The 21,675-nt window shown below is 42.3% G+C and overlaps 1 protein-coding gene and 1 pseudogene across 1 annotated transcript in view; both read left to right on the plus strand.

The window, feature by feature from the left end:
- Positions 1–6,068: 6,068 nt before the first annotated feature.
- Positions 6,069–10,345, plus strand: LOC109468122 (annotated as a pseudogene).
- Positions 10,346–14,859: 4,514 nt separating this feature from the next.
- LOC109468123 overlaps positions 14,860–21,675 on the plus strand; it is a 12,787-nt gene continuing 5,971 nt past the window's right edge. The window contains exon 1 of the mRNA XM_019766364.1: positions 14,860–14,940. The gene's annotated coding sequence lies outside the window, so the exon portion shown is untranslated. The remainder of the gene's footprint in view (positions 14,941–21,675) is intronic.

The following is a 21,675-nucleotide window of genomic DNA, read 5'->3' on the forward strand; positions in this document are numbered from 1 at the left end:
ATAAACTCACTCCACTACACTAAGCTCTAGTGGCATCTCTTTTGAGACCAAATCCAGGTCTCCTGCCACATTGGACTGTAAGGAAAGGGTGCCTAAGTCACTAATAGTACATATTACACTACAAAACTACTAGTTTGTCTCCATACAAGGGTAATGATATAATGCTGTTTGATTCCACAGGTGGACAGACCACACCCTGAGGAAGCCCACTATATCCATTACTGCAACTGCACGAGACTAGAACCATTAATGGAAAAGGAACAGGGATGTCAGCAAAGACCTAGCAACAGCCAACATCTCATGGAAAGAGGTGAAAAAAACTAACTACAGGTGACCGGAAGCAGTGGATCCGGAGGTACTTCGCCGAAGCCCTGTGCTCTCAGATGGACGAATAGTCACGTCAAGTCTCACACTCTAGTCACAGGTACACACTGGGAACTGCTGCCTGGAGATGAGTTGTAGGTGTAGAGCAGGTAGATCTGAAGCAAAGATGGTACAAAGTCAGATTTGCAAAAAAAAAAAAGACTGAACACAGGAAGGAAATGGAACCTTGCAAGGTCACTGTTTTATTCTAAATGGGAATAAGGGGCTGCTCCCTCATGTAACCAGCCAGCTCCCTCATATCAACTTTCAGATTGAACCCTAAGTGGCTACTTACACACCGTTTAGTCTTTCTCAAAACGATCTTTTTCCATGGCCAGTAGAGATGTAAAAACAATACAACAATGCATTCTATAGGTAGCATTACAAAAAAAATCTCCCCTTGCTCGCTTCGCTCCCTCGCCATGCTTGCAATCTGCTCCCTCAAGCTAAATTTTTCTAGAAAAACCCGTGACATGGTAGATTTATGAAGTAAAAACATTTCTAGCTGTTACTAGTGTATAATTTACCTCAAAGTCCATTTTAGGGCATCGCAACAGCTGTCAGGCCTGTCTCCACACTTTCCACTTGACCATCGTCCTGGTAAACCTTGATCTTCAGGTGGGGAAGTGTCAGTGTTCCCTCCTTACACTTCTGGATACAGGCATTCCATTTGTTGGTGAGATACCTTTGCTCTGCTTTGTACGTCCTTGACCGGAAGTGGTGGAGTGGAGGTGTTTCTGCCATCTCCTGGCCCAGCCCATCTAGATATTCTATTCCTTCTGGGCAACGACGCCACCAGGCACCTTCTCCAAGCTCGAGAAAATCCGCAATCCTTTCCAGGTGTGGTTGATAGTTCATTTCAACTCCAGGTGTGGTGAGGTAATGCCAAGGGATGACAGTATTGTGGGGGGGGGGGGGAGAACTGACCGCAGGTTCTTTCCAAGGGTAGATATTTCACTTTCTTGAGGGCCTGCAAGGGGGGTAGTGATTACGAATTACGCAAAATTTTCGCCGCCTATTACGAATTACGTTAAAGTCTCAGAGCTGATTACGACTTTACGATTTGCGGCCAATGTCCAATTACGAATTACGTTGATTTTTGCGGAGGCTGCCTACGAATTACGAAGTCTAAAACGGCCTGATTACGCCTTACGAAAAAGGGCTTGCAGGCCCTCTTTCTTCTCTCCCCAGGTCCCTCTCACGCATCTGTAAAGATCCCCTTGAATCAGTTACAATAAGCGCCTTTAAAGTTGTACTGGACTTGTATGTAGAAAAGCACTGGGACTGAGCTTTTAATGAGGAGGGTTTTTCTGTTTTTAATTCAGTGCAGTATATCATAGCAATAGTTGCTCCGAATAATATTCTGTATTCTGAGGTCACTTTTGAGACCAAAATGTCACGGGCAGGCCTTAAACTTAAAAAACCAAGCCTTAAATACATATAGTTAATCCAGATATTGAAAATTACCCTTGCCAACTGCATTGTGATATTAAATCTAAAACCTATGTTCTTCAGGTGAAACCCATTCCTGAATCTACACTGAACTAAAAACAACTGGTCTTTAAAGGTACTGACATACAAGATGCCTTCCTAGAACAGCACACCTTCCAAGACTGATTAATCTGGTCCGCGCGGACCCCAGAACAGTTTTTTGCTAATTTTTAGAAATTATCAACATGCTACCAGCTCAATTCTTTTCCAAACTGATGTGGGAACCTCTGTGTCCACATTACATACAAAAATCATACATTTTAAACTTTTTCTATTTTTTGGTGAAGAAAAGAAGACAAGAAGAAATACCTGATTTTTAAACCCATTCCAGACTGAAGGGGCTTTTGAGGCCCAACTTTGATCTCAGATAGCGGCTTAACGGCTTGCACTAGAAGTATCAAATTTGGAGACCTTTTCTAAAATGTCTCTGGAAAAAAGTTCATATTAGTTTAATACTAGTAAGTTGATGTTTTTTTGTGTTGCCATAGCAACGGGTTTCTAGCAGGCAGTTTTTTTGAAAATAGAAGTGATTTTGGTTTAAACAGAAAAATTTTCTGAGTTTTATATTAAATTACACTTCTTTTCCAACATTAATAACATCTTACATAATTAAATATAAGCTTAATCGTTTAATATGCATAGAATATGCTAATTTGATGACGTCATTTGTCAAAATCCAATATGGCGGACTATATTATTAGCTCTGACGTTATATGACGTCATAATTACACAAAAGTTATTAAAATTTAATTCTATTACTACACCATTCTCTGAAAACTTGGTAGACATACGATGAGTGCATAAAAACATATAAAAACGGAAATAAGGTAATGTATAAGAACGCCAGTGTATCCATTATGATCGAAAGCCGGCTGGGGTCCGCGCGGACCCCAAAAGAAAATCAGATATGATTTTTTTAGAAATGGTAGAAACGGAGTTTTCTGCACCGTATTGAGAGACAACTTTGTGGGTGACAATTACCTAAAATTTCAGAAAAAAATCTTTAGAAACAAAAAATTTATTACAGAATATATAGTGCTGGGGTCCGCGCGGACCCCAGGTGTACTGTTTAGGGTTAACTGGGATGACACTTTCATCTGGAACAAGGAAACTAAATAAGGACATGGAAGTAACATAGGTAAAACCAGTATAGTACTTCAGTAAGTTCCTTGCTTGAGAGGCAACAACAAAATCAAAACTAAATGCACGCTTTGTTCATTTCCCCCTTCAGGCCTTCTGCTTCTTTCTTGAGGTGTTCACTTTCCCTCTTCAGATCATCATTTTCCTTTTCCAGTCTTTGTGTGGAATGGACAGTTGATGCTGTACAAAAAACAACAACAATCAATTGCTATTAAATATTTTTTAAGATAACTTACTATCATTTGTTTGGCATATTACAGCTCAAGTGCCCCCCATTGACCTGGGAGACACCTGATGTGACACCTTGTGGAAATACAAGGTTTCCCCATGCAACTGACTGGGTTCTTCCCAGTGAGTTTTCAGTCTGTAACAACCAGTTCCCAATCAGTCTGGAGGAAGCTCAAGCTTTGAAGGGCGCTACTGTCCGCCAGGCCGAGTGTCCTCTAGCTATGGTCACAACCCGCCGTGCGTGCTTTCAGTCCTTACGTTTTTTGGGAGGCTACGTCTGCTACGTTTTTTCTGAAAAAGTGGGGAAGGAGTGGCATCGACGCACGTCACTCGCACGGTTTTGCAAGGTGTAAGAGTGTGGTCTGCACGCCACGCAGAAAAAATTTTACATGCACTTAAAGTTCTACGGCGTGCCTGCGTGCTCCCAAATCCGTAGGATTCCGTACGGAGGTGGTACTCACCACGCACGAATGCCCTGCGTTTGCCCACGTTTTGCACGTAGACAGCACGCAGAAGCACTTACGGCGGGTTGTGACCGTAGCTTCGCTGGCATGCAGAGCGACGGTACAGGATTGCAGCCTCAGTATTTGGGAAGGTGTTAAAGAGAAAGAAGGAGTGTAACACAAAGTTCCTCACTAGTTTGTTTGGCAGCAAAGCTGTACATAGCTCTTCTCTGACATATGGTCAAGTCCATGAGGTGGATGGAAAGGAGACATATGTGTCACTGTGTGCTAATAGTGCAGTCCATTTACATGACTGTGGGCTAGCCCAGTGGTCAATCCATCGTATTCCTTTCTAGGAGCCTCCCCAGATGCTAAAGTGTGTTGTGGGGGACAGACCGGCATCCTTGAAGTCAAGTGCCCCTATAGTGCAAGGAACAAGACTGTCAGGGATGTTGTTCTGACTGTCCCTAAATTCTATCTGAACGCTGAAGAGGACTCACTTGAATTAGATAAGGGTCACGACTATTTCTATCAGGTACAGGGTCAGCTATTGCTCACAGGGGCACCATTCTGTGACTTTGTTTGTCACTGCATCGACACACACAAAGGGCGCATTTTTCCTGAAATTCTGCCAGGATATGCTGTTCGGAATACAAAAAACCATGCCATGACTTTTGTGCAGCGGATGACGCAACGAAATACAAATAACTAAATATGTGTGCTCTGTTAACGTTAACAATCCCATTGCTGAGAGCGCTTCCTGGAAGTCCAGTGCTGACGGCCATTCAGCACTGGAAGTCCAGTGCTGAAGCCACTTTCCGCACTGGAACCGAGTGCTGAAAGAGGAGAGCGTGGTTTTCGTAGTTTTGCAACACGCAATCGAATCGTTTTGCAATCGAAGACTCTCCTACTCGGTAATACATGCGACCGTGCGCATGTATCCGTGACCGTTACTTGGCATTATGGGAAGTATGAAATTGGTGAATTCACCAATTTCACACTTCCCATAATGCCTAGGATATGGAGGGATATTACGTTAGACCATCCCCCCTCCCCCTTCCTCGATGTAATATTTCCAACAAAAAACTGGTCAACTATTGTTTTGAATTATTTCTCTAGTATAAAGCGCATGCCATAATTGCATTTTTGTTAGAATTAGAGAAAATGACGTACCTTCTATCGTTCCACCTTCTACCGAAGACTCTCCTACTCGGTAATGCATGCGACCGTGCGAGTAGGAGAGTCTTCGGTGGAACGATAGAAGGTAGAAGGTGGAACGATAGAAGGTACGCCATTTTCTCTAATTCCAACAGAAATGCAATTGTGGCATGAGCTTTATACTAGATAAATAATTCTAAACAATAGTTGACCAGTTTGTCGATAGCATTTGTTGGAAATATTACATTGAAGAAGGGGGGGGTGGTCTTACGTCACATCCCTGCATATCCGTGACCGTTACTAGGCATTATGGGAAGTGTGGAATTGGTGAATAGAGATAGATAGCGCAAAGGCCGACGGCAGTAGAACTGGTTTCGCAGTTTTTCGAACGCGTTCGCAGAACCGCTGCTTGACTCGATAGAACCCCAAGACGGGGCTAGCGCTAGCGATGAGAACTTCAAAAAGATGACAGGGTAGGAAACACCTACCCGTGAACTGCGATACCAAATGGAGTGGCAGCAAATATGTGACTTAGAATCACGTTCGGTGTGAAGTCGCTGCCTCCCCAGACTCAGAGGACAACGATATCTTACATCTAGAGATATTGGGCACAACTACACTTTCCAAATCTCGTGCCATGTAGAACTGAAAACATGTCGGTGGGGTTTGTGGACGTGTTTAGAGCAGCCTGGCAGCTCATGTACAAATAGCATGTCGTATGATGTGCTATGTGTACATGAAAAATGTGTACATTTTTAGAACCGCATGAAAAATGTGGGCGCCTACCGTGCGTCTGATTGGCTAGCGGTGTCATTGTCTTATGCAGCAGCGACCTTAGCGGCCAGTCATGGTACTGCTGGTAACGCACTTCACCGGAAATCGGACTTTACAAAATGCTTAATATCTTTTTTAAAATATGGTATCGTAACCCAAGAAAGTTTACATGGCTATAGCTACCCCTAAATTATAGATAGTATCAAGACTTTTATTTTCCTTGTGGCATTTCGCAGAAAATAGGGTCTTTTGAAATGGCATTTCGCACCTAGTGTATACTAGTACTTATATCATATCCGGGCCGCGATAGCGTTCGATAACGTTATAACGGGTTCCGGACCGGTACCGGGCCGGAACCCGTTATCGAAAGTTACATAGAACGATTCGAACGACCAGAACTCGCTTCGCGTGCGCCGCTACAAAAAATTCGAATAAAGGGTTCTCGAACCAAGTTGTCGTTTTTTTCTTACGATGGCGGCATCTGACAGAGCATTTCGACCACGGGCCTACGAATGCCCGGAGCGCCCATCTGTCTGCCCCGTTAACTTGTACAGGGAGTACAGAAAGCGCCGACCCATGACGCAGATGCACCCAACAGCACCGTTCTACCTCGGCATTAACCAGGCGCGCAAATGTGGTGCTGAAGTGTGGTTCATCAACTCCCCGATGGGGAAGAACAAAATCGGAAACATCATGTCTACTATGGCCGAGAAAGGGGGATTGTCTAGCCGAAAAGTTAACCACAGATTTTTTTTAACAACGTTGAGCTTTATATTGCTACAAAAACAAAACAAAAAAAAACAAATTGGAGAAGCATCTCGGGAAATGGGGCTGTTCATGTGTTCAAATCATATTATATCATATTGTTGTGTGATGTGATGTAATGTGATGTTATTTTATATCATATTATTTGTTATATCATATTGTATCATGTTGTTGTGTGATGTAATGTAATATATTATTATATCATATTATTTATTATATCATATTGTATCATGTTGTTGTGTGATATAATGTGACGTTATATTATGCCATATAATTTATTATATCATATTATGTCATATTGTTGTATGGTATGATGTGATATTGCATTGTATGTCCTACCTGGGCCGCGATTACGTTCGATACGGGTGTTCCGGCCCGTGTGATAACTAGCGGTACGGCCCGGGGGTTCTTACCGCGTACGGCCTGGGCCTTCCAAATGTTCCGTGGAACGATTCGACCGCGTTTTGGCTAACCGCGTGCACCGATTTCGAATACAAAATTTGGACGTTGGAATTGATGTTGTCGCATTTTTTTTTTGTTGAGGGACACCAAATTTTCGCTCATTTTGCATTGAAAGGCGCGTTTTCTTGGGTGGGTATGATATAAATAAAATACAACACGGTGTATTCCACATCACTCTCGGTCCCAGCCCTCCCGCGGATCGGATCTCCCTCCGGCCTTCGGGCGATCCGACGCGCTCGGGTTGGTACCTCGGGCGGTACGGAATACACCGTGTTGTATTCTATATGTATCATATTATTCATTATGATTGCATATTATAATATGATTTCATATTATATGTACCATATGTATATTTTGAGTTACTTTAGTTTATTGTACTTACGTTGTCAAGTTTAATGGATCACTTCTTTTGTTATTTTCTTTTGTTGAATAAAATGCGTGCATGAGAACAATTTTCTATATACAACAAGTTGCCAACAGACATAAGTAATTTCCATACATTTTTATCTTTCAAAATTTAAATGACTACCTATTGTAATGCCGCACTATCAACTCATCTTGGAAGTTATGCGAGTCTTTTCTGCAGTACAGTATTATCATTTTGTTTGGACTCTGAGAGTTTGTTCATGTGGATGCCATTCAAATAACATGTTGTGTGCTATGTATGCTGTGCCACAATACAAAGTCAGACTTGCATGGGCAAGCCCGGAGTCAAATTCATGGTTTTATTACATTGACTGAATTTAATTTTTTTTCTCTACAGCTTCCAAACATGTTAGGAGATACCTAAGGAGCCGCTGTACGTCTGTCCCACATGTGGAACACAGATATTTACAGAAATAGGTGCCAAACGACAATGGATTTCGCGAAAGCGTTTGACAAAGTTAATCACAGCCTGCTCACCCATAAGCTACACCGCTACGGCATTCAAGGTGCCACTCTCACATGGGTTAACAGTTTTCTTAGCAACCGTCTGCCTTTTTCTGGTTTACATCAACGACTTACCAGAGAAATTGTCGTCACTGGCTCGTCTGTTTGCGGACGATACAGCAGTATACAGAGTACTAGCAAACAACAAGTTACAGCAGGACCTCCAACGACTTGAAGTCTGGGAAAAGAGCTGGGATATGCAATTTCATCCTGCAAAGTGTGTATACATGCCAGTTACTAGAAAGCGTAAACCCCTACAACGCGCTTACACACTCCACGGGCACACTCTGGATACTGTTCACTCAGCAAAGTATCTCGGAGTTACATTGTGCAGGGATATGACTTGGGACACTCACATCAACAACATTGTTAACCAAGCCAACAAAGCTTTAGGCTTTCTCAGACGCAACCTGAAAATCAGTTCCAGTATTATTAAAGCAAAGGCGTACAAGGCGTATGTGAGACCCTTAGTCGAGTACGCCTCTACAGTATGGGACCCACACACTCAGAAGAATATCGACAAGCTGGAAGCCGTCCAGAGGCGTGCTGCTAGGTTCGTCCTAAACCGATACCACAGTACCTCTAGCGTTAGCAGCATGCTAGAAACACTTAGTTGGCCCACACTGGAACAACGTAGGAAAACAGCTCGCCTGGGAGTGATGTATAAAATCATCCACGGTTTGGTTCAGTGTCCCACAATTAAGAGTAAGCTGACTCCACCTCCACCTAGACAGCGGCGTACTCACAGCCAGCAATACCGCGACATTAACGTCAGAACACAGTACAGGGCAGGGGCTTTTTTTGCCCAGAACGATCTTCCTGAATCCGCGGTCGAGGCTGCCACAGTTGACACCTTTGTGGCGAGGGCTGCGAGCTGAGTCTGGCTTACACACAATGGACTGACCCTCCCGGTGACGACTTCGCGCTTATAGGACACGGACATCATTCTGGATAATGGTTAACACACATGGGGTGAACTTCTGTTACCTGAGTATGCGGTGAACCTCTGACCTCGGAATGCCATAATGTTCAGCATAAGATGAACGTGGGCATAACAAGGAAGAACAAACGACATGCCGAAAGACACACAGAGTCAGCTAAAAATTTCACTGTGGACAATGCTCAAAGAACTTTCTACTACAGCATGAGTACACGAGACACCCATGTATGACTAAAGGCAAGGTGTTCAAATGTCAGGAATGTCTGGCAGAATTTAATTCGCAACATGGACTTCAGCCTTATGAATCATCTCACAGCTGGAAAGCTGTTACATGCAAGGAATGCGGCAAACAATTTGATTCATCCTACAAATTGCTGTATCACTATCAAAAAGAACATGAATCACCAATAAAAAAATCATGCCGTTTCTGCTGCAAAGAATTCTGTACCAGAGCAGCAAGGAAGACACACGAAGACAATGACAGACCAAATCCAGTACTGCACAAATGTCATCAGTGTTCAAAAGTATTCAAATCAAAATGGAACCTAGCAAGACACACATCAACACACTCAGACCACAGGGAATGTACGGTTTGCAAGAAGTCTTGTAAAAATGATCGGCAGCTTGTCATCAGTTGTATTTGCTGCCATGTCGGATGCTGCTGTGTCATCACTTCCAGTTGTATCTGAATCATCTGAATCTGAATCAGAAAAAAAAGTACGGGATACCAAGAACAACGTTAAGAGATAAGCTGACTGGAAGGTACGCACTTGATGCGAAACACGAAGGCCCCCCATTTTCTCGGAACAGGAGGAAGATAGCCTTGTGTTCTATATCAAGTACCTCATAGAATCTTTAATGCAGACGAAACTGGATTTGACTTAGATCAACAGGAGAAGAAAGCTGTCACTTTCGCTCACATGAAAGCACCGGCTGTTTCTGTCAGGATGGGAACCCGCGAACACATCTCCTGCCTAGAGTGCGTCGCCGCTGATGGTTCGGCTATCCCACTCCCCTGGTCATATTCGCGAAATCGGTCCCAAGCACAGCGTACAGCTTGGAAGGTCCCGATAATGCCCTATACGCTACGACACCGTCAGGCTTCATCGAAGCTGAAGTATTCTTACAGTGGCTGCGAAAGTGCTTTGATCGGTATTGCTCACCAGAGTGACCGGTTCTGTTGTATCTAGACCAGCACAACACACATGTCACACAAGGCGCGATCGATTTTGCTATTGAGAACGACATCATTCTGATGGGCCTACCACCCCACACAAGCTATTTCTTACAACCCCTAGATGCCCCAGACGGTCCCTTTAACGGGCTGAAATCCAAGTTTGAAGATGCTGTGCTGGGGATTTCACTGGTCAGGCCAAACTACTTCGTAACCAAGTCTACTTTCTGCAAGGTCTACATGTACAAGACCGCCCGGGAGCACAGTCTTACAATGGTTGAGGTAAAAAGAGGATTCAAAGCAACTGGCGTATCCCATCGACGAAAGCCAGGTCAATGGCTGGTGCACCGGTGGGTCAACCTTAACGACAATTCTTCTTCTTACATGACAAAGAACAGAAAAGAATGTGATCATGGGGAAATCGATGAGGATGCTAATCTTGACCAAGAGGATGGCAGTCCCCTCCTTGACATATAGCTAGAGATGTCGGAGCTAGCCGAACAAGAGGCGATAAAGCACCCGGTTGCTTCCGACAGCCCTTTTTTTATTTTACTCCGTCCGTATATTGCAGGGTCCTTTTGCCAGGATGAACGTGTAATAAAGACGTGCTTGGTACTCCACAACATCATACGTGACAGACATCCCAAACTCCAAAATTTAGAGTTAGATCGTGATGTTGACGGCGTGGTCATGACAGGTTCACGGCGGGACTTTGGGGTGCTACAGGACTGCCAGCAGGAGGGCTCAACCGGGAAACGATCGTCATGAAAGGGCCAGATGCTAATGTAGGGTATGGCATTGTGTAAATCGTTCTTCGCCGAGGACGGTGAAAAGTTACTAAAGGGGGGGTGTGAGGTGTGTAACGTTACTTACATCATATATACCCGGGTCGCGATAACGTTCGATAACGGGTTCCGGACCGGTCCGTACTTAATGGTACGGCCCGGGCTTCCCTGGCTTCCATAGAACGATTCGAACGCGTTTTGGCCAAACCGTGTGGTGTTAGCTGCTTTCGAAAATTTGAATACAGAACTCGGACGTTGGAATTGATGTTGCATTTCTTAGTTTAGGGACACCAAACCTGGGCTCATTTTGCATTGAAAGGCGTGTTTTCTTGGGTGGGTATGACATAAATAAAATACAACACGGTGTATTCCGCATCGCCCTCGGTCCCGGCCCTCCCGCAGTCGGCCCGGTACCTCGGGCGATACGGAATAAGCCATGTTTTATTCTATATTATATATATATTAGGTACGCCGTCGGGCGTTCGAACGGGGAAAAGGCGTGTGCATATCAGGTAAACCGTTCGGGCGTGCGAACGGTGACGTTAGGATAGATCTAATTCTTAAGAATAAACAGGTTTTTGGGTTGAAATACTAGTTCAGACGTGTTTCTGTTGTGATCCGTGTACGTCTTTCTTGTCCCACTTTTCTCCTCTCACGAGGCGGTAAACACACTGGAGGAAGTTGAAATCAACGTTCCTAAACAACAACCCTAACTAAGACAATACCATATTATTATGCAATGCTTACACAATTTTTTTTGAATGTGCCTGTTTCCCCTTTTCTTTAAAATCTGACACGTCACTTTACTACATCATTCTCTATACATCCTATTTGCTCTATTACTATAATATATTATAGAGATGGCTCCAAACCTACAAATATAAATCTGAGGGTGGCCATATACACCAACAACGGGGTAGAAAGACAAAATGAAACCTTGAAGTATCCCAACCTAGACGGCTCTAAGAAGAGAAGCTTGTATGATATGCTAACAGTGGTGGTGACTGACTTCCTACCAACAGCATTTCGAAAGTAAGGTATGTAAATGTTAGAAATGTGAAATTTCTGTCAATGTATTCTGTTTATTTTATACATTTATGTAATTAACTGGTTACAGTGTTACAACAGTATGGATTAATCTTGTTTGTTGTTACTAACATTTTGGTAAAGTACGTCTAATAACCCTCTACAATAATATAGTTCAGAAAAAAAAAACATTTTAATTTTTTGTCAGTGATGGATTACAAATTGTCGCAAAATATGTTTCATAATCAGTGAGTATGCCAAGTAACGCAGTGAAAGCTGCACACCCAACGAACACAACAGTCTTTTCCCAAGAACAACACGCCAGGACACATGCGTGCGAGCAGTACCACGCATTCGGGTGCAGTCTGTTAAACTTCAGAGTTCAATATTGCCGATCAAAGCACCATTAGCAAACAACATGCCACACTGCAGAGATTCAACTCATTGAAGAAAAAAATTCTATAAAATTTTATAGCAAGATACCTTCGTTGTGCGGTATTGTCTTTTATATCTTTATGTAAATACCTCCTTTCAAATAAGAGTTTTTCAAGAATATGATTAATTTAAAACATTTCAGCAGTTAATTAGATCATTTTCTGCAGACCAAGCAGAAGTGCTAACTCAGTTTGTAAAGCACCAGATGACGGAAACGCCCTCAGGGTGAAAACTGGAGGCAATGTAATGACTAAAATCAGTCTAGGCTCCCAAGGTGCATAATGCGTTGGAAGAAAAAAAATTAAAGACTGAAACAGACGATGCAGGCTGTTGAACAAGGCAATGCATTGAGAGCTATTCAAGCTTGTGCTCTGGAAGCTGTCCAGCCAGTTTTGTAGGTGATGAACCTTCTCAAAAACTTTTCTTTCGCACAAGGATGACTTTGTCCATGAGCGGGCGATGCTGTTCAGTTAGATGTGGGAGTGTGTTCCCACATGACCTATTTCTTGCTCCGCCAGGGTCATGGCTTATCTCTAAAAAAAGTGTCATGCAGGCTTGAATTGCATATCGAAAAGAATCAAGGCAGGATGAAATTATTCGATGTTTACAAGATAAAGATGACCTAAGAAAAATTTACATGCTACCCTACATTTGCTCAAAACAAACCAAAATACAGTACTTTCAATGTAAAATTTTATACAGTTTCTTGACTACTAATGTATATTAAAAAAGGTAAAAATAAAAGACTCCGACCAATGCCCATATAGTGAAAAAAAAATAGTACATCTATTTGCTGAACGCCACACCGCCAAATACTTCTGGAAAGAGTTTATGGACTGGTGGAAAAAAGATCATATGCTTCCCGCGGCTCTCTCCAACAATGAAATCATCTATGGTCACTTTCCCCCCTCCAAAACAATAAAACATTGAACAGTTGTATTTTACAAGCAAAATATTACATTTTCTGCATCGCCATTAGCAATATCAACCCCACGTTCCATGCCGTAAAACACAGACTAGAGAGAAGCTTAGCTATCGGCATTTCATTTTGATCCGTAATTGCATGAATTATATCTGTTGATCATAATCTCCACCAACAGTCTTATTTTAACAAAGAATGCCATTATAGCATTTCCTCATATATTATGCAAAAGTTATATTAAATTATGTTTACCTTCACTAAACTTCAAACACCCCAAGTATAAAATTCCAGGCAGTTACCACTATGCAATTATAACATTTTCTCATTAATTATGCAAACTAAGTCTTCATTTGCATAATCGATATCTGCCTGTGTTTCTCTCGTTGTTAATAACATATGTCGCAAGCTTGAACTTCCTATCATGGAATGCAGCTGATTAATAGAATTTTCTTATTAATTATGCAAATTACATCCATATTTGCATAATTATAATATCATTATGTCAAGCATTACTCAAGCTACCTACATACCAAAAATCATGATGATCCATCAATCGGTTCTTGAGTTATCCTCCTTTAAACATTTGTCCTTTAACCCCCCCTGCAGTTCCAGAGCAAGCCACTAGGGGGCCCAAACTCACGTCACTTCTTTCCCAGCACAAGAGCTACTTGCCATCCAAATTTCGTCACCCTAGCATGTCTGGATCATGAGATATCAAAACCGGAAGTTCAGCTGCAGTACCATGACAAGCCGCCAGGGGCCCCAAAATCTAATCAGTTCGAGCTCTCATTAAGACCTACACACCTACCAAATATCAAGATAATCCATCTTAGCTTTCTCGAGTTATGCTGTTGACAGACACACAGACACACAGACACACGGCCAGGAAAACATAACCTTCTCCAATTCTTGGCGAAGGTAAATATGGGTAAAGGGGGGTAAATATGGCAAGTCGTTCTGGTAAGGGCATGTACGCGTAAATACGGGTAAATTTAACTAAATGTCAGAAACACCACGCTGGGTAAATGCCTGAAACGAGAAGTACCCCATATGGTAAATCTCGGTAAATACCTGAATACCGCATACGGTAAATCTTGCTAGATACGTATTTACACGAAACCGGTAAATGTGGGTAAATAAGGCAAACATTACCAGCTAAACCATGCGGGTAAATACCGGATAAATTTGCACATTTACCGACGGGTAAATGTTGGTAAATCATTGGTAAATGTAACCTTTACCCGGCATTACATCACATTTACCATTGTGGTAAATTCCACTTTTCGTGCAGTGGATCACGTATAAGGAATGGCGTCATTACGTTTCTGAGGGATCATGGGAAATGCAGACGACAGCCGGGTGTTGACATTGGTTTTCTCAGGTCGGTTGTTACCAAAACAAACACTCAGAGACCAACATATTTACTGTTTTGTAAAGCTTTATACATATAACATCCTTTTTTTTAATATTATTGACCAAATTGCGTCATGGAATTCCTCCTTAGAACAGTTCATCGTAGTGTCACGTGGAAAGAAGGGTAAAAGGTCCCGTTCCAGTCTATTGCAGAGCATAGGGGTGGTGCCTATATCCATTTCTGTAGCCCTTGGGCTACACACAGTTGTGCAAGGCACTACGGCAGGGGAATGGTCCGCTGGTAGGGCCGTGTGTTTGCCCTTCCCACGCTCTTTCTCGTAGAAGAAAGAAGGATAGGAAATATTATTGTCTTTCTCGTTTCATTATGTTTCTCGGAAGAGTGGCTCACTTCCTGTTTGTGTATGTAAGATAAGGTCAGACGGACTTTTGTTCAGTGTCATTTGCGTGTTCCCTGTGTTGCTATAAACATAGTTCTTCTGTTCTTTAGAACCAGTCACCGAAGAGCCGTCCTGCCAGCAAGTCGGACGTCGGTGAGTTTTGTCCTTTTTTTATTTCGTCTGAAAGATAGATACGGGTTTAGTTCGGGTCTGGCCTTACATAACGGTATGAGGAACTGTTTATTCTCGGGAGCGATCACGGGAGAGTCGCAAGTATTTTACAAGCCAACTGCCATGTTGGTGGAAAGGCTGTTTTGGATTCTTGCCAGTGGATTGTTCTGTCACAACCTGGTTAAAAATTCTACCTCGAGCGTCGAAATCACACGGTAGCCTTACATGTCTTATTACTGTAAGCTCATTTATGTTCCGTGGGGATAAATTTCGCGTTAGGATAGGAAATGGTATTTTTGCGGTGTTTAAAGTTCACGGTTGAAACAATATTTCAGTACGGCAGTACATTTGTAGTGCCATCAGTTGCTTTTACTCTTGGTTTTACTCTTATTGTGGCATTGTACAGTATAGTGTATTGTACACATTTTTGGCCAGTATGGGGCTATTGATGCATGTCTTACACAACAGAAGGATCAAATAGCGTGTTTATTAGGACTCCCCTAATATGTATTTAAATGAGTGAAGCAAGTGCATGCGTGACTTCATCTGGGTTTACCAGTAAACAAACGTCTGTGCCAGGTGTGCATTCCACTGCACCCATTGTAGTCGGTATAAACAATGTCAACTAGAGTTCGGAGGACTCATGCCTTCGACAGATATTGTTTTGGAGGGTGTTGTGTGTGTGTATAGTGTAGGTTTTTGAAGATGATTATCGTAGTTATAGTGGTCAGAGAGTCCTTTTGTGAACGAAGCAACATACCTAGCCTGTACCATGTCTACGGAAATACGGATTGTAGAATTCAGCAAAAGGGAGAGGAGAAATGTCCTGGGGAGTCTGGTCAAGAAAGGTAAAGAAATGCGTTCTTCCCTCCGATGCGCGGCGATCTAAACTTCAAAATTCCTTCAATTAGTTTTCTTCTATACAGCCAGCGTAGTTGAAGCGTGCGGTGTCGACACTACAAAATGTTCACACAAAATGGGCAATTGTCGTAGAGGGGGGCATGGTCCCACCTCCATAGGGGGGAAGCTCTAGTGTTTTTCTTTCTCCAGATACAAATGGAAGCCATTTCCTGCAACTTCTGATTCAAGTTGTTCCTCTGCAAAATATGGGTGGGAAAAAAATCTCAAAGCAAAAACTATTCTTGCATGCAAACACACTTTATTATGCTTCTGATGCCATCTTGCCAGCTTTGGTTATTTTCACCTACAGCCCTGGAGATAAAATACAAGCAGGTAGGTACTAAGGTAAGGGACTACACTACACTTCAACCATGTACAAAAAATAAACCAGCCAACCATGCAGGACACGAACTGCCAGAAAAATGTTAACATTTGGACCACATATTCAGCATATACTGCTGCATTCTGAATTAACACTCACTGAATTAAAAAAGAAAAAAAACTTCTGAAGAAAAAAAGTATTAATCTGCACAACATTTTGATTGGTTTCCTATCCCTTCGTTTGCCTAAAAATCGATAGTGTGATTGAATCAATTTTAAACCCCCTAAAATTAGCAAAATCATCGATTTAAGCTTATTGCGCAATGGACTTGCCCTATGACCTTCATAGGGAAATACCGCTATCATGGACCAGACATTTTTTGTCACGTTGCCGAATTTTGCGGCCGCCACATGCTGATGTTGCGGTACGGTAGGGAATTTACTGCGGTTAGTTGGTAAACGTATCGGCTTTTAAACTTATTTTCGGGGTCGAGGGCTTTGGTTTACAAACAAATCAGACAATTAGCGGTGTTTACACGACTTCAAAACGCTAGCGGGGAGCCCGATGTTCCACCAATGACATCGTCGACAGTGATTCTCTCGGTAACGTCGTGTGAAATGTTCATTGTTTACTCGATTATCGCCGATTAACAAGTTTTCCTAGACAACGCCGACGGCAAAATGGACGCCACTCAGCCCCGAAATCAGGAATTTTTTTGGCGACGCCCTTTGGGGGCGGAGGCATTTGTGTAAGTACTACGATCGCTTTGAAAGAATTTCAAAAATTGCACAAATGCATTCCCTGGGGAATTGGTTTTGAGGAAACCTTCCGCCATGTGGTTTTTGGATCAAGCAGGTAACTTACACCGGTGCCCACGTGCCACCCATCCAGCTGCCTGGCATGATTAATTACTGGTCATTTGTCTTCTCCCCACACCATGGACAGAGAGCACAGCTGTCTTTGGTTAAAGACCATATCAGATCACAGAGAGAAAAGAAATTGTCCGTCCTTTTGGATCCCACAAAAGGTAAAAAAGTCAAAGGAGTAACAACTTCAGACCAGACATAAAATCCAGTCTCTGGTGGAGGATAGAGTGAAGTGAAATGGGGGATGGTTTGGTTCTAGCAGGAACTCGACCAAAGTAAAGTAAGTAAGTATGTCATCATAAAATCTATATTGCTGGGGAAGAACGGCTGATTCCTCCTATACGTGTATTTGGTATATTGCCCCACACCACCTCCACCCATCCTGTAAATTTCACTACGTGCATGTCTTTATAAGATAGGGAAATATGTTTTTTCTGATAATTGTAATGCAGATTGCTAGCTCCACCACATGAAATAATATATATCATTCAGTCGTCGCCTTGGCAATGATTTTTATTGCCTCAGCCTTGTTACAATTTTTTGCGAAATTATCTGGAAAAATCGGGATGTAACACCATAAATTTGGAAAGCAGTATACTGGCGCTGAGCTGGGAGTAGCCTGGCGCCGCCGTTCATACATCTCAGAGTTTTAGCCCACAACAGCGCTGGACTTTGTATTACTGCGGACAACCACCGGCCTGTCCTCCAGGGACGCCCCAGGGGTATACCTGGCAGTGCTAGGTCAGCCTCGGCTGACCTACCCAACACGCCTTTCCTGTCACTGCAATTTAACCTGAATATTGGAATAAATGTCTTCTTGTTGAAACGTAACATTTTCCACGATCGAGTAGATCCTTTAGTTGCCGGTTATACCTCAAGTCGGGGATACTGTTTGACTATGTCCGTTTGGTTCGGGGATACTGTTTGGCTATATCCGTACTGTTTGGTAGCCCATATGGTGTACATTTTACCCTAGCCTTCCAATGTTGGCTTCTCAATTTCACCTCCACATGACCCATAGGAATACTCCTAGTACAATCCTACCCAAAGTGTTTTTCCTTACGTAAGCCCGATTATGCATGAGTTCTCAGCTAACACGACTTTCTTCTGATGGCCCAAAAAAGTTTCAAACCTGCCCTTTCACCCAGGTCATGCCAAGTTATTTTTTCATACATGTACTAGATCGTTCAGTATACAGTCTTTTTGCCCGATAGAAACAAAATATGTGATGTGGTTCAAATCATGTTTGCATCATAGTAACATACCGTATGCACAAATATCACAAATGCATGAATGTTTCGAGGCCAACTTTGCAGGAAATACCCCAAGGCCAGATGTGCCGCACTCTGAGGACACAGAGGTGTCAATTAGCAGCGGTTAAGCATGCAAGTTGTTGACAGGTGATGTTATTTCAACAAACAACTGTTAGAAAATTTTTCCACGGTTGACAGCTCCCTGCCTGTAAATTGTTATTTTAACCTACATTTGTAGTAACGTTACATAAAACGATCGAGAAGGAGCAAAACCTGGCCTGCACTTATGAAAATGTTCTCACAAAATGTCCCATTGCACTTACCCACTACCTACTAGAGACTCCAAACTTGAAACCCTCAATCTAAACCCCTTGACCTATCCACAATAAAAAAACAAGACATTGCTTTTCCACAAATTGAACTACTGACAAACTAACCAACAATCACCAAAAGCCCACTACAGCAACGTACGGACCTCCCACTTCGCCAATTTTGCAAGGGATCTGTTGTTTCAACAAACAGGAAATTTTTTCCAGCTATCCTTGTTTGCATAAGTCAATGTAATCCGCAGAGGGTAGAAAATAAAAAGGTCTAGTGCAGTATAAAAGACATTTAGATTTCTTTTATCGATTAATCAAATTGGGTCACAATTTACATAATTAATATCTATTAATCCTCTTCCTCTTGATTAAATATGCCACCATTTTAATTGTTCTATTATGGAACGAATCAGGTCTATAGACTTTTGTCATTAATTATGTAAATTAGATCTTGATTTACATAATTGTCATCTTATAAGGTGAAACATCACTTAAGCTACCGAGATACCAAAAATAACAACAATCCGTCAACCGGTTCCTGAGCTATCCTACTTCAAACATTTTCAAACAAATGCCTCTGCATTTCCCAAACAAGCTGCTACGGGACCCAAACTTATGGCATTTTTTTTGTGAGCACAAGAGCTACGTACCACCTAAAAATCATGACCCTAGCACGTCCAGATCACGAGATTTAAAAAACAGAAGTTTCGCTGCAGTAATTTCTAATTCAATGACGTGGGGACCCCCCACGAAGCCCATATCAGAACTTGACCTTGGTATTTTCAATGGTAACTTGCCAACTAAAAAACATGAACATCCATTTAAAGATTCTCGAGTTATCTTGGTCACAAGAAAAAACACAAAAAACAAAGGTCAACTGCAGTGACATAGAAACCCCCATGGGGCCCATATTTGAACTTGACCTCGGCGTTCTCAACGGTAACTTGCCCACTAAGAATCATGAACATCCATTTAAGGATACTCGAGATATATTGATGACAAAGAAAAAACACCAAAAACCAAGGTCAACTACAGTGACTTAGGAACCCCCCACGAAGCCCATTTAGCCTTGACAATGGCCACCCCCAAATCAACCTGCCCGCCAAAAATCGTGAACCTCGGACCTTGCCTTCACGAGTTATCGTGTCTAATCTGCCAAACAGTGCAAAAGCGATTTCATAGCCTTCTCCGAAGGCATAGCCTTCAGTCGAAGGCAATGATGTTCACTAGTATTTGCACATTCATGCCCATGAGGGCTAAAGCCGTGTTTAAGTGAAATCACCCAAACCGCGATTTGGGTAACTCACATTCCTCACATCTGGTGCACGTGCCACACACTCCTGTGAAATCGTGTCCGATCACAATTTGCTTCAGCTACATTTATTGTTGTTTGATTATAGCATGCAAGGTGGGGTGTTATTAATTTCAGAGGTCAACGACCTGCTTGCTGATGCCCCCCTCCCAGCGTATCTCGGCCGAATGCCGACGTGGTCCCGCCAGAGGCGGTAAAGCTCGTCCTAGAACGGACAAATTATTTGACCATTACTGCTCTTAAAGTTGCTGCCACGTAAAAGTTGGTATTGCATATAAATAAAGAAATATCACCCCGTAATCCATGACCAGGCGAAGTTACATTGAAATCACGTTGCGTTCAGACGCAATTCGCGATGCGGGAAAGCCGATTCGAAACCACCTCTAGAAGTGGCTTGGGATCGAGGCGCTTTCAATGTAATTTCGGAGCGTTCAGATGGAGCCACTTGAAACCGGCTTCGGGGTAAACCACATGTAAACCGCCTTGGGTGATTTCACTTAACCCTACCTAGACCGGGATTTTTTTGACATGGGGGGACCGGGGGGGGGGGCTCTTTTGACCCCCCTAAGAACTCGCGAACGGTATGTCGTATGACCACCAAATTTTCGGAGAATGGTGTACTAGTAAAAATCTATCATATCCACAATTTTTATCTTGTTATGACGTAATATGACGTCATTATGACGTCATTAATGTGATTTTATTGGCCAAAACCGTCTAAATAGGTTTGTTCCCTGAAAACTAAATGGTATTCAACATAACTGTACCAAAAGTATTTGTGACAGAATATTAGGGTGTACTAAGTCTTATGTTGCCCATAGCAACACCGGTGACGTCATAAAATGACGTCATGCATATTTAAGATATCCGCCATCTTGGATCATCAATCTTGAATTTTCAAAAATATCTTTTTTTCATGATAAAGCCTATAGTACACTGTAAACATACTAAAGACCTTCATTTACACCTTTTTTGGAAAAAGAAATGGAAGTATTGATGAAATTTTAATGAAAATAACCTGTATATACCTGTTTTAATAATATGGTCCGCCATCTTGGATTTTGGCCAATGACGTCATCAAATTAGCATAAATTATGCATATTTAATGATTAAATATACATAGAATTATCAGGGATGTTATTAATATTAGAAACCATGAGTAACTTGACATAAAACCCATAAAATTCTATTGTTGAAACAAAAAGTACTAAATTTAGCAAAAAATGCCTGTCAGAAACCCGTTGCCATGGCAACACAAAAAATTATTATCTTATTCCAATGATAGAGAATTGTTGCCAACAATATTCTAGGAAAAGTCACCAAGTTTGGCCTTTCTACGGCTAGCCGTTCAGACGCTAGGTGACATCAAAGTTGCCGCGGGCACTTTTAGCCCCCCTCCCCCCGGTCTAGGTAGGGTTAAACACGGCCTAAGTGCCAAAAGACTGGTTATCCAGCTGTTGTATTACATAAAACACATAAAGTCACATTCGCGATCTCATGACTTCTCGATGGAGCGGTCATCGTGAATACCGCGAAATTATAACCACCACGACATTTCAATATTTACAGCACCTTCGCCAAAAATGTTAGCTTTTTTTTTAGTAGCGTTTGCGTGTATGTATATATTGTGTACATGTGTATGTATGTATGTATGATTGTGTGTATTTATGTATGTGGTTTAGCACGATAACTCAAGAAGCTTTTCATGGATTGTAATGAAATTTAGTAGGTGAGAAGGTCTTGA

This window comes from Branchiostoma belcheri, unplaced genomic scaffold, assembly GCF_001625305.1.
Source record: "Branchiostoma belcheri isolate BF01 breed outbred unplaced genomic scaffold, Haploidv18h27 scaffold192, whole genome shotgun sequence".
NCBI lineage: Eukaryota > Metazoa > Chordata > Leptocardii > Amphioxiformes > Branchiostomatidae > Branchiostoma > Branchiostoma belcheri.